This window comes from Mytilus trossulus, chromosome 8 (assembly GCF_036588685.1).
Source record: "Mytilus trossulus isolate FHL-02 chromosome 8, PNRI_Mtr1.1.1.hap1, whole genome shotgun sequence".
Taxonomy (NCBI): Eukaryota; Metazoa; Mollusca; class Bivalvia; order Mytilida; family Mytilidae; genus Mytilus; species Mytilus trossulus.
The window spans coordinates 42,846,112-42,858,117 of record NC_086380.1 but is presented as its reverse complement, the minus strand read 5'-3'; the positions used below and the strand labels follow the sequence as shown (position 1 = coordinate 42,858,117).

The following is a 12,006-nucleotide window of genomic DNA, read 5'->3' as shown; positions in this document are numbered from 1 at the left end:
TTACATATGCATATATATGTTGTGTACAAAATGCAATTGTACAGTGAATCAATAAACACAAATGAATAATGCAAGCACACAGTCTTTTGTTTCGCATACCTCTGTCATATTTTCATGACTTTATGATACAGTTTAATACTGAACATTGATACAAAAAACATTATAAGAACACAAAAAGACTTTTTACGGATATGAATTTGATATAAGGAGAAAAATAAGAATACAAAGACAAGGAGAATAGCACTGAATGTTAGGTTGAAGTATATAAATTTGAATTAAAGATGTTTTAGAAGATAAACGTTTATCACCTGGTGCAAATAGGTTTGTGCCAAAAAACTTATAACTTGTACAAAAACCCTGTACAAATTATAATTTTTAAAAACTTACATCTTGTACACAACATATATAAATGGCAATCATGTCCGTACGGCTGGTATAGAATAAAAGGGTATATGGCATTAATTGTCTTGTATCTTGAAAACCACAATCAATAATTAAGGAAGCTGACTAGAGCAAAAAACCTCAAAATGCCGTGATCTACTTCATGTACTTATTTCCTATTTCAACCTTAGTCATGTTAGTATCAGATACTTATTGATACAGGTCAGCAACACAGGCTCGTTAGAGTCTATTTCACAATTATTTTAGGAAGAATTTTTTTTATACTGATTTTGTTATATTTAAATAAATCTGTAATTCAATTGTTTGAAATCAATAGAAAATAATTTTAAATAGAGTTCTATTTAGTTTTTTTCGGTGATATTGAGTGGTAAATAATATCTTTTTAAATACCTTTTTTTAGAATTATGTAGAGGCTAATGGTATGTCAGTGAAGCAAGTTTTGAGAGAATCCCCGGTGAAGTTAGAAGCTGGACAATACACCTGTCCTGGTAAGTTTTGAGAGAATCCCCGGTGAAGTTAGACGCTGGACAATACACCTGTCCTTTTAAGTTTGTAGAGAATATTTAGTGAAGTTAGATGCTGGACCATACACCTCTCCTGGTAAGTTTTGAGAGAATCTCTGGTGAAGTTAGACACTGGACAATACACCTGTCCTTTTAAGTTTTAAGAAAATCCCTAGTGAAGTTAGATCCTTACAACACACCTGTCCTCGTAAGTTTTGAGAGAATACCTAGTGAAGTTAGACGCTGGACAATACACCTGTCCTGGTAAGTTTTGAGAGAATCTCTAGTAAAGTTAGACGCTGGTTAATGCCCCTGTCATGGTAAGTTGTGAGGGAATCCCTAGTGAAGTTAAACGCTTGACAATACACCAGTCCTGGTAAGTTGTGAGAAAATCCCTAGTGAAGTTAAACGCTGGACAAAACACCTGTCCTGTTAAGAGCTGGATTGTCATATATACAAGAAAATAAGATTCTTATACTGTATATATTTGTGTTAGTTTTCATCACCAGAGAGCATCTAAGAAAGGGCAATTATATCTTAACTATGTTCATTATTCTTACTTAGTAGCCTTGGACAATGATTGGACGTGTTTGCATTGAGATCAATTAATTTTAAAATGCCTATTGCAACAATACTGAAAATAAGACTCACAAAACATTTCCGGATACATACATATGGCATTATTTACAATAAATACACATTTTGTATTTGGTATGCCTCAAATGAAACTGTATTGAAATCATGCTTTATTTTGATTTAACAGATTAAGAACCGAAAAAAAAGAAAGCTGCATTCATTATATAGAATACGATACATGTAAGAGTTGAAAGCTCAATATATTGTCCATCAAAACTGGAAAGGACACAGACTTTACAATATTGTATACAAATACATGTATATATATATACACTGTATATGTCAAGCAAAATGCATTTTGTCATAAACTTTTGATTGATTTAAATTGAAGTGTAAATGTTCAAAATTATGAGAAATAATTTTACTCTATAGTACTAGTACTGCTTTTATGTTTAATATGAAGTAATGGAGCTGAATTCTTATTTTGAAGATCAATCAAGATTTGCGATAAATTCCAACAATGCCTTATGCTATACCTGTGGACTGAGAAACTTTAAAGAACTAGCATATCAATACAGGAAAGATATTCCTAAAGACGACCTTCCTGGTATGTAAAAAATAAACAAATATATTATTGTGCTTGCAAACAGCCCTGGTTGTCTTGCAGTAGCATGTTTTTTTGGAATGCAGTCGATCAAAAGTTTGTTTTAGCCACAGCCTTAAAATTATGGAAGTGAAATTAAAAAAAAAATATATTTTTCAAAATTGATAAATTTTAACAAATGAGGCTAAAAATATTGATAGGTTTTGGAGCTCCTTTTCAAGATATAAAATGTTAAGAAAATGGCAGGAAAAGATTATCTTAGACTTTTACCTTATATTTGCATTGGTTTTATTTGTATCTCAAATCGAAAGAAAAAAATCTAGAATCTGCTTAAATTTTAGCCAATTATCTTCTGTGAGCTAGTGAAGTCTTATATGAAAAGAAAAAGGGTGTTATGGGGCAAGATGTTTTAACCTGTATCTTAAGGAGAAAGAAACAAAAGAGTCTAAACATTTTCTTTTCCAACAAGCATGCCATATGTAGCAGTAAGATCAGAAACTGGTTGACTCAAAGTCAGATAATTGTGTCTTGGTAGAGTGATATGTCTTCTGACTGTTTCTTTTTAACCTAGAATCCAACTGAAATATCCATCTTATATTGAAGGTAAAATATATGCTAGGTTATTATTTGTCAAATCACAATAATATGTTTTCATCCTAAATATACATGTAATTTTTGCTGCTGGGTGTTCAACAGCCCTTAACTAATCAAGCAATCATACTTTCTAAATTCATTTTATTAATAAATAGATGGACCTATCTATCAGTCGATCGTGATCAGTTGATGTATATGCCAAAAGAGTTTTTAATGGAATTGAATTAAACGCTTAGCCTCTTTTTATTTTGAAAATTTGTGAACATGATGCTGTTCTCCTCATATGAAAAGTTGATTTAATTACCCTTTTTGTAAGAGTTACTTCTGTAAAAAATTATTTTTGAAAAAAGCATATTTTTACTTTATGACGGTTTAACCTGACCTTTATATACAATGTTTCATTATCACTTGACATCTGTTGGTGTTGTTTGTTGCCTAGTTAAGTATATTTTTTATAAGTGATTAAAAATCAATAAGTTAATATCAATGAGTTTACTAGAATGAATAACACAATGTTTATTTACTGTATTCATTATTTCTCTTACAGAGGATGCTCAAAAGAGACAGGATTGTTACTGGGGTAAAAATTGCAGAACACAGAGAACAAGACCTCATCATGCAAAGTATGTGGTGAAGTTTTAAAATTAGAATATGATCAAAATGAGCAGAATAGAAAAGATAAGGGAATCTGTTCACCAATCTCACAGTACAATAAGTTTTGATACACTCTTAATTATTCTGTCTTTAGTGATCAGGTGCCTGTAGTTCAGTGGTTGTCTTTGATTGCTGTCTGTCACATTTATGTTTTATTTATTGTTTGTCATAAAGAAAGCCATTTGTTATACCCCCGCTTTCAAAAAAGGGGGGGGGATACTGTTTTACCTCTGTCTGTCAGTCAGTCTGTCCCATGAAACTTTCGTCATATTTTTCTCAGGAACTACAATACAAGGATTTCTGAAATTTGGTTTCAGGGTTTATCTAAGTCAGCTATACCGTGTGATGTGTTTTCAGATTGATCACTTGACAACTTCCTGTTTACCCAACACTTGTATGATTTTACACATATGCATGATAGCCAAGTTGAAAATTTTCGTCACATTTTTCTCAGGAACTACAATACAAGGATTTCTGTAATTTGGTTTTAGGATTTATATAAGTCAGCTATACCGTGTGATGTGTTTTCAGATTCATCACTCGACAACTTACTGTTTACCGAACACTTGCATATTTTTACACTATTTATATTATCCACTTGCTGCGAGGGTATCATCAGGGAGCAGTAGCTCGCAGTTTCACTTGTTTTTTCTTTGGTATTGTTTCACAATTTATCACGCCTTTTATTGGGTAGTTGTTAAAGGCCTTCTTTTTCTTATATTGGCTTAAATTTTCATCATTTGGACTCTGCTGGACAGGAAATTCCTATGCATATATACATCATTCTTATAATAAATTTAACTCAAAAAAATGTTGATAGGTCTATATCTACTCTAACCAATACTAAACTAGTAGCACACTCAGAATATCTTTAATTTATCTCGATTTAAGACAAGTCATGCATATTCAGTAGATGAGTTTCAAGAACCCATAATCAACAGTTTTACATATATTTATAATAGTTGATATTTGAAGCTTAAAGGTATCACTCTAAAAAGTCTATTCTATTTTATAAGATAGTTCAGGAAATATTCATAATGACTATTGATTAAGCTCTTACTAAAATAAGATTTCCATCTTTTCAGGAACTTCAGCCATATCTGTGATCAGATTAGGACTACATAGAACCAAGAAGACAGATGATGTCTTTGTTCAGACTAAACCTATATAGAACCAAGAGGACCAAGAACCTAAAAGAAACCTGTGATAAAACAATGTAGCCATTCTATATTTGTGTCCAGAAACAGAAAATTTGTACAACATTACAGATTATAAAATAATGATAGCTTTTTTTGTTAAAGTATTAAGTTTTGTTACCAGTATTTATTGTTTTGTAAAAAAAACAAACCAATAAAGGTTATATTCTTTAACCAGTGAGCATTTAGAACAAGACTTATGCTTATTTAGGAAGTTTTTGTGTAGAAAATACTTGTATTTGAAATGAGCCATGGTTGAATAAAAACCTAGATGTACCGTCATAGGAGAGGCTGCATACAATATTGTATTGGTAGTGAAATTCTTTAGTTAAAACATGCTGCCAACATTCTTTGTTTAATTTTTATTTTTTTTATTCAGTATTTAAAATACAATATCTGTGTGTATTTGTTGATCTAGCATTGTCACATGCATACAAACATGGCTACAAAAAATTAGATAGTAGATTTGCTATCTTTTAGACTTTTAATTCAGACACTATATGGGTGTTGCAAAAAGTTCAAAAATGCAATAATTTATTTTTGCAAAACCTTTCCTGTCACAATTTTGACAATGCTACATGATATGCAAAATTCCTGAGTTACCTTCTTTTTCTTTACATGGAATTACAACTAGATAGGTTTTGGAAATGTGAAAACTGGTATTTAAAGTGGTGCACTATTTTCTGAAATCACAATTAATTACCTCTCAATTTTGTTCATTAATCCCACTAGGTACCATTAATGTTTTATTGGAACAGTATTTACTGAAAAAATACTATATTGATCAATTCAAGAACTTAAAGGATTTCCATTTTTGTTGAGCAATTGTTACATTTTTCTGTTTATTAAATATGTTTCTTTACATTTAATAAGGTATATTGTTTCCACTAACATGACATTTTTTTTATATGTTAATCATTTTTTGTTTGTTTGCAGAATGAAAAATGTTCAGACAGTTTAATGTTTGTTAGATTTTTTTTTACTTGTTGAAGAGAACATTATAATTAATATTAATATTGGTGACATTTATAGAATGTTCAAATTTTTTTTTTACAATAAAGAAATGATTTTCACGTCGTTTAAAGCCCTTTGTTAGCCCTTAACATACTTTTTTAATGTGTGATGAAAATATACCCATCCATATCTTACATCTGGTTAACTTACCTGTCGTTCAATAGAGCCAGCCTAGTGGACCTAGTTATATTATAGGACACTGCAAAAAGTTTTCTGTGCAACAGGTAGCATGACAAATAGCCAAAAAGCACTGGTTTATGTTTCATTTAAAGGTATCATGTTTTCTGGTCTGTGCATCTGTTCATATGTTTCTTTGTCTGTATGTCTGTCTGCTTCAGGCTTTATATTTTGATCAAGATAGTTTTTGATAAACTTGAGGTTCAATAAACTTGAAACTTAGTATACATACTTCCTATGATATGATTTTTCTCATTTGAATGTCCAACAAGAGATTGTTCCCAATTTCATGGTCCACTGAACAATAAAATGATAGTGTATTATGGACACATTCTTTTGCCTTGTGTTTATATGTTTCTTATTTGTAGGTTTTTGTGACATGAATTAATCTCCCTATGCCATTTTAACTTACTCAGTCATATGGGCATCATGAGATATAGACATCAATTGGCCTCCTGTGTCGCCATCAATGACCAGGGTGAAAAGCATCTTTAATAGCAAAATATTTTGAAAATCATTATAGCTAGAACAAATCTTACAAGGCAAAAATGCCCAGAATCTTAAAATCAAAATTGCTATCTCTTTCCTATGAAATTATTTCCAAAACTATAAAAGATGATCACAGCCTTAGACATTTCTTCATTGTGCATATGTTAAGTTGGAGCATTTGCTGACTGACTCATATCAAGCAGAACTTATTCAGAACCATTTCAAAGACAATAATAAAGAGCATCTTGCTTACTTATTCAATTTCTTATTCGTATATAATGATGATGTATTGTCAATCAATTACATTTCTTCATTTTATTGAGCTCTTATATTCCCCCCCCCCCCCCCAGTGAACTTGAAGTAAAGAGACCTCCGAAACTCAATGACTTCTTACTTTCTGGAAATGGATATTTTCCAATATATAATAATTAGCAGTAACACTTTATTGACTTCATTGACAGGGATGTGTTCCCAACACGAAAATGAACGAGGAAGGAGCACTGAAATCTGCAATCGAAATAATACATGGAAGCCATAGACTGTTGGAAATGTACACATGGACAGGGCCGAGATATTCGTTAATGTTATCCCTTGCTAATGCTCAGGATAAAATTCGAATATCACGGCCAAGGCATATCGATATTTTTTGTATTATTTTATTTAATACAACATATAGGTTATTTCCAGCTCGTTATTGTATGTATAAATCTGTTACAGATGTAAACTACTAAACTCTGTTAGAACATTGACCTGGTTACTGATATAAATCTGGTTACTTTTTATATCCATTATCGCCACCTAAAAATATAGTAGGGTATAAAAGGACACTAAAAATTCTTTCTTGCTGCAGGTTGGGCAATATTTTATTAGCCAATTCCCGATTTGATTATGTGTTTAGTATTGCACACTTTAAGAACAAGTTGTTTGCCTTTTTTCAATTATTGAGGGGGAAAATGAACAACTGTCCATCTAAATAAATAAATAAAAAGATACATAAGAGTGTTGACCAATTCCGCACATCCCACAAGTATGTCAGCTTATAATTCTTATAAATATGTAAGTTCTTGTGTTACCAACATATGTTGGGACTTCTCTGTAATCTGCAAATTGCAGCAGACGCTCAACGCCTCTCCCGTAAAAACAAACCCGAGCAAAATAGAGATCAACACCTTGTTTTTTTTTATTCACGTTGACACCAAATAGTAATATCTTTACAAAGACAAAATTGTATATTATTTACAAAGAAAGAATTTACTTTCACATTAGATGAGATGCAGAGACATTTTTACTATAGCACTCGCCGCTTTTCCCTAAACAGTGTATCTGAATATGGTGGTGTGCATAGCCCTTGCTAAAAGTATCTGATTCAATTCTCAATGTAATAACAATCGGATTTTGTAATCTAAAGTTGACTTGAGTATTGAAAGAAGCATTTTCAGATGTAAAAAAGCAACATGCCACTTACATTACTTCAAAAGTTCGAAACTCTCTTGCCACTACTTACAAACAAAGTCAATAAAACTTTAAATATAAGGTAAAATCTATGTAAAGACATTGATATGGAAACCGATTTTTTTTACTATTTCATTTGAAACACAATGTATTTTTCAATCTAGTAATTGTATGTAAATACTTGTAACAGATGACACTAAAAAAATAAAAACTATGTAAAGCATGGAGATATATTTGTTTTGTATTGTGTTATTTGGTACAAAATAATAAGTGGTTTTCAACTCGTAATTGTAGGTATACATCTGTTACAGAGAAAAAATACTATACGAAAAAAACAGCTGAATTTAAACATTGACATAGAAACTGAAATTTAATACAAAGTGTATTGGTTCATTTGGTATACAATCAATAGTTTTAATCTGGCAATTCCGTTCCATCCGTCGTTTTAAACTCTTTTTTTTTATTTCCTTTGAAATTACAACAACTGTTACCAAACTCTACCTGAACATGGCTGCTTTTTCTAATCATAAGAGTAGAATGTAGTTTTTGTCTTATGTCTGAAAAATCTATGCATCAGAGGAAATCTGAAATATACAAAAATGTTCAAACGGTTAAGGTTTATGTCCTCTTGAATTACCACCGGTCAAGGGTTATCTCCTCTTTAATTATCAGATATATAGGAGACGCATATGCTGGAGTTTTAAGTCCCTGAAATTTTATTTGTTTCAAGTAATAAGTATTGTACCTTTGATAACAACATGTTTTATTGGTCTCTTTGACAATTTGTAACTATTATCTACTATAAAAGACATAGAAAACTAATAAGTGTATAAATTATATAAAAATCAAGTAGGTCAGCTTGGCAGAAAACGCCCCTTAATGTTACCCCTTAAAAGAGTTATTGCCTTTAAATGATGATTTTTACCATTTTTGCTAAAAAAATATGAAAAGATGAAAAATGATAAGAATCTTACTACGGTAAAAGTGTTTGAAAAAATATGAACTACAAATAACCAACACGAATGAATCATTAGTTATGTCTCTGATGATTTCAATAATTCGTTTTCAAATTTTATCAAAGCACCCCAATACTATAGATTACAAGCTAAAGGTGTTTTTGTACATTACTTTTGACCAATAAGATATTAATTGACCATAGCCATTTCTATTGTCAGGAGCCATAGCCAATGCATGGTGACACTTTAGAATATTGTTTTTAGTGTGTTTTCTCTGAAGAGTATTACGTGAGGAGATTGTTAAACAGAATTGGGTTTAACTATCAATGTGTAATTTCTTTGATTGCAGTAAGCTCCTGCATACCAGTATTAATTTCATTTTCATTATATTCCCTTTTTCATAAGGCGCTTAATCGTTCGTACATCTCTCAAACCGGAGCATTCTTCTTTAATTGTGCTTTCGAAAAGCAGAGGATGAATGTCATGAGGACCTCGTTAAGAACTGACCATTTTCATTTTTCTGGAAAAAAGTTAACACTAATTAAACATGTTAAAACAGGGAACAAACTCATTTGCATATAACAGTTAACAGCATTGTTTATTTAAACAAAACAGATAACAGGCAGATGGATTGAAAATAGTTACCAGGTAATATATATTTGAAATAACAGTGAACAACACCTTCAAATAGCATAAAACAGGTTATCAGAAAAACATCTAAAAAATGGAATTCGTATTTTTCCGTTTACAGTTTATTGTCGAGCCTTCGACTTTAGTCGAAAAAGCGAGACTAAGCGATCCTACTTTCCGTCGGCGTCGGCGTCGTCGTCGGCGGCGTCCACAAATATTCACTCTGTGGTTAAAGTTTTTGAAATTTTAATAACTTTCTTTAACTATACTGGATTTCTACCAAACTTGGACAGAAGCTTGTTTATGATCATAAGATAGTATCCAGAAGTAAATTTTGTAAAAATAAAATTCCATTTTTTCCATATTTTAGTTATAAATGGACTTTAGTTTTTTTCTGCGGGGAAACATTACATTCACTCTGTGGTTAAAGTTTTTAGAATTTTAATAACTTTCTTGAACTATCCTTGGTTTGAACCAAATTTTGACAGAAGCTTGTTTATGATCATAAGATAGTATCCAGAAGTAAATTTTGTAAAAAAATAAATCCATTTTTTCCGTATTTTACTTTTAAATGGACTTAGTTTTTCTGCGGGGAAACATTACATTCACTCTGTGGTTAAAGTTTTTAAAATTTTAATAACTTTCTTAAACTATCCTGGGTTTGTACCAAACTTGGACAGAAGCTTATTTATGACCATAAGATAGTATCCAGAAGTAAATATTGTAAAAAGATAACTCCATTTTTTTCTGTATTTTACTTTTAAATGGACTTAGATTTTCTTCCAGTTAACATTATATACAGTCGGCAGTTTAAGTTTTCAAAACATTAATTAGATTCATTAACTATCCTGGATTTTTACCAAACTTGGACAGAAGCTTCTTACAATCAAAAGATAGTATCAAGAGGAATTTTTTTATTGATTTTTTTCCTCGTTTTTTGTTGAGCCTGCGATTTACAGCAAAAGTAGGCGAGACACTGGGTTGCGCGAAACCCTTACAAATTTTATTTTAAACGTATGTTAGTTAATCAATATTTCAAGACAATGAACATTTTTTAATCTCTTTTCTGTGAATATGTTTTTTATGTCAGTAAAAATAAAGTTTATTCTGTAAAATTCTCGCATCAATAATATTACTATTAAATGTATTAGTTATTTTTATGATCAATTTTAACCTAGAGAAGGTTCCTTTTTTAAATATTATTTCAACAAATTCGTCCTTTATTTGGCCTTTTCAAGGTTTTTGGATTCGAGCATGACTGCTTATACGAGTCTTTTGTAGACGTAACGCGGTTCTGGCGTAAATACAAAATTTTATTCTGATATCTATGATGAGTTTATTTATTACATGTATAACTTAATTCTCGAAATTTTCACAGTTATTTGTTTTCTTTGGCACACTTATTACTTTATGTTCTCTTTTTGTTTGGCCGTTATTCTCGTTTCGGTTGATACAAAATAGCATTAAAGGTACCAACTTTGCTGCACCAGATGCGCATTTCGACAATACATGTCTCTTTAGTGATGCTCGTGGCCAAAGTATATAAAAGCCAGAGATTACCATACGCGTATGGTCCGACCCTACGCGTATGGTCGGAGTAATTGACACTATATTACAGTTTACTTTTAATACTTCTAAACTCTTCATATGGTATGACCGTTCATCAAAAAGACGCTATCATATAGCATGTATAGGTAATTTTATTACTATATTAATATAATAAAAAAATAAGCTAAATAAAAATTAGAAGTTTATATCAGTTAATTTTACTTGTCAAATCTATAATAAACACATTTTATACTTATGGTCATTACCGATGGTCAATTTCGATTGTTATTACGAGTGAATGGCAATATTTCGACTTAAAAAAATAACTTCCAAAACTTTCTTAATGAACTGAAAAACTTTACACAATTAAGAAGTAACTGGAAAGTAACATAGTTTATTTAAGTGGTTTGTAAATATGATGTATTGCAGTCATGTTACGATATTTGAGATCTAGAGCTTCTTTTAAAAAAACACCGTAGACATATCGGAATGGACCAAGACCTCGGTTTCACTGTACGCAGAGCTACAAAAAGGCTAGCTTTTCACTCGCAAACAAAAGGTGTAAATGAAAAGGATCGTACACAACCAAGACTTGCAAATGCAAAAAAATATGATACTGTATGGAAGTAAATATCACCAAGCCTACATGTAAGAATGTAATTAACGATAAACCTAACTATGGTATCGATATTTAATTTTTAAGTAGTATTTGTATTATGAAAATAATACATTGTCATGTTACCATCATTTTTTTTAGATAAAGTTTTTATATATTTGAAACTTTTATAATGTAATTTAAAATAAAAAAATACGTATATGGTCAAAATACTCATATGGTCCAGCCAATTAATAACCAAACGAGTACTATACTCATATGGTCCGACCATACGCGTACGGTCATGGTCCAAATACTCGTATGGTCCGGAACATAGCCACACCACTTTTCCATTCTCTAAATATAACTCATTAAAGAAACAAAAACTTTGAGGTTAACTTAAAAATAAATGTTCCATGCTTGCATTATCTTACATCATTTTTAAGATCATATGATACATTTGTCCAGAAATGTTATGTTTACATAAACACATCTTTAAAAGAGGAAGAAGACACGACTGGGACAAGGAAAACAGAATATTATAAGCCAAAACAAACAAAAACCCGGAAACACAATGCAATAAGATTTCAAGAGTTGAAAGGAAACTTTGTGGGAT

At 31.0% G+C, this 12,006-nt stretch overlaps 1 long non-coding RNA gene across 1 annotated transcript; it reads left to right on the top strand.

The window, feature by feature from the left end:
* The first annotated feature begins 1,115 nt into the window (after positions 1-1,115).
* On the top strand, positions 1,116-3,306 carry LOC134681925 (uncharacterized). Its single transcript, XR_010100722.1, has 3 exons — positions 1,116-1,169; positions 1,972-2,088; positions 3,227-3,306. It is a non-coding gene; the product is annotated as an uncharacterized LOC134681925 (long non-coding RNA).
* The last annotated feature ends 8,700 nt before the right edge of the window (positions 3,307-12,006 follow it).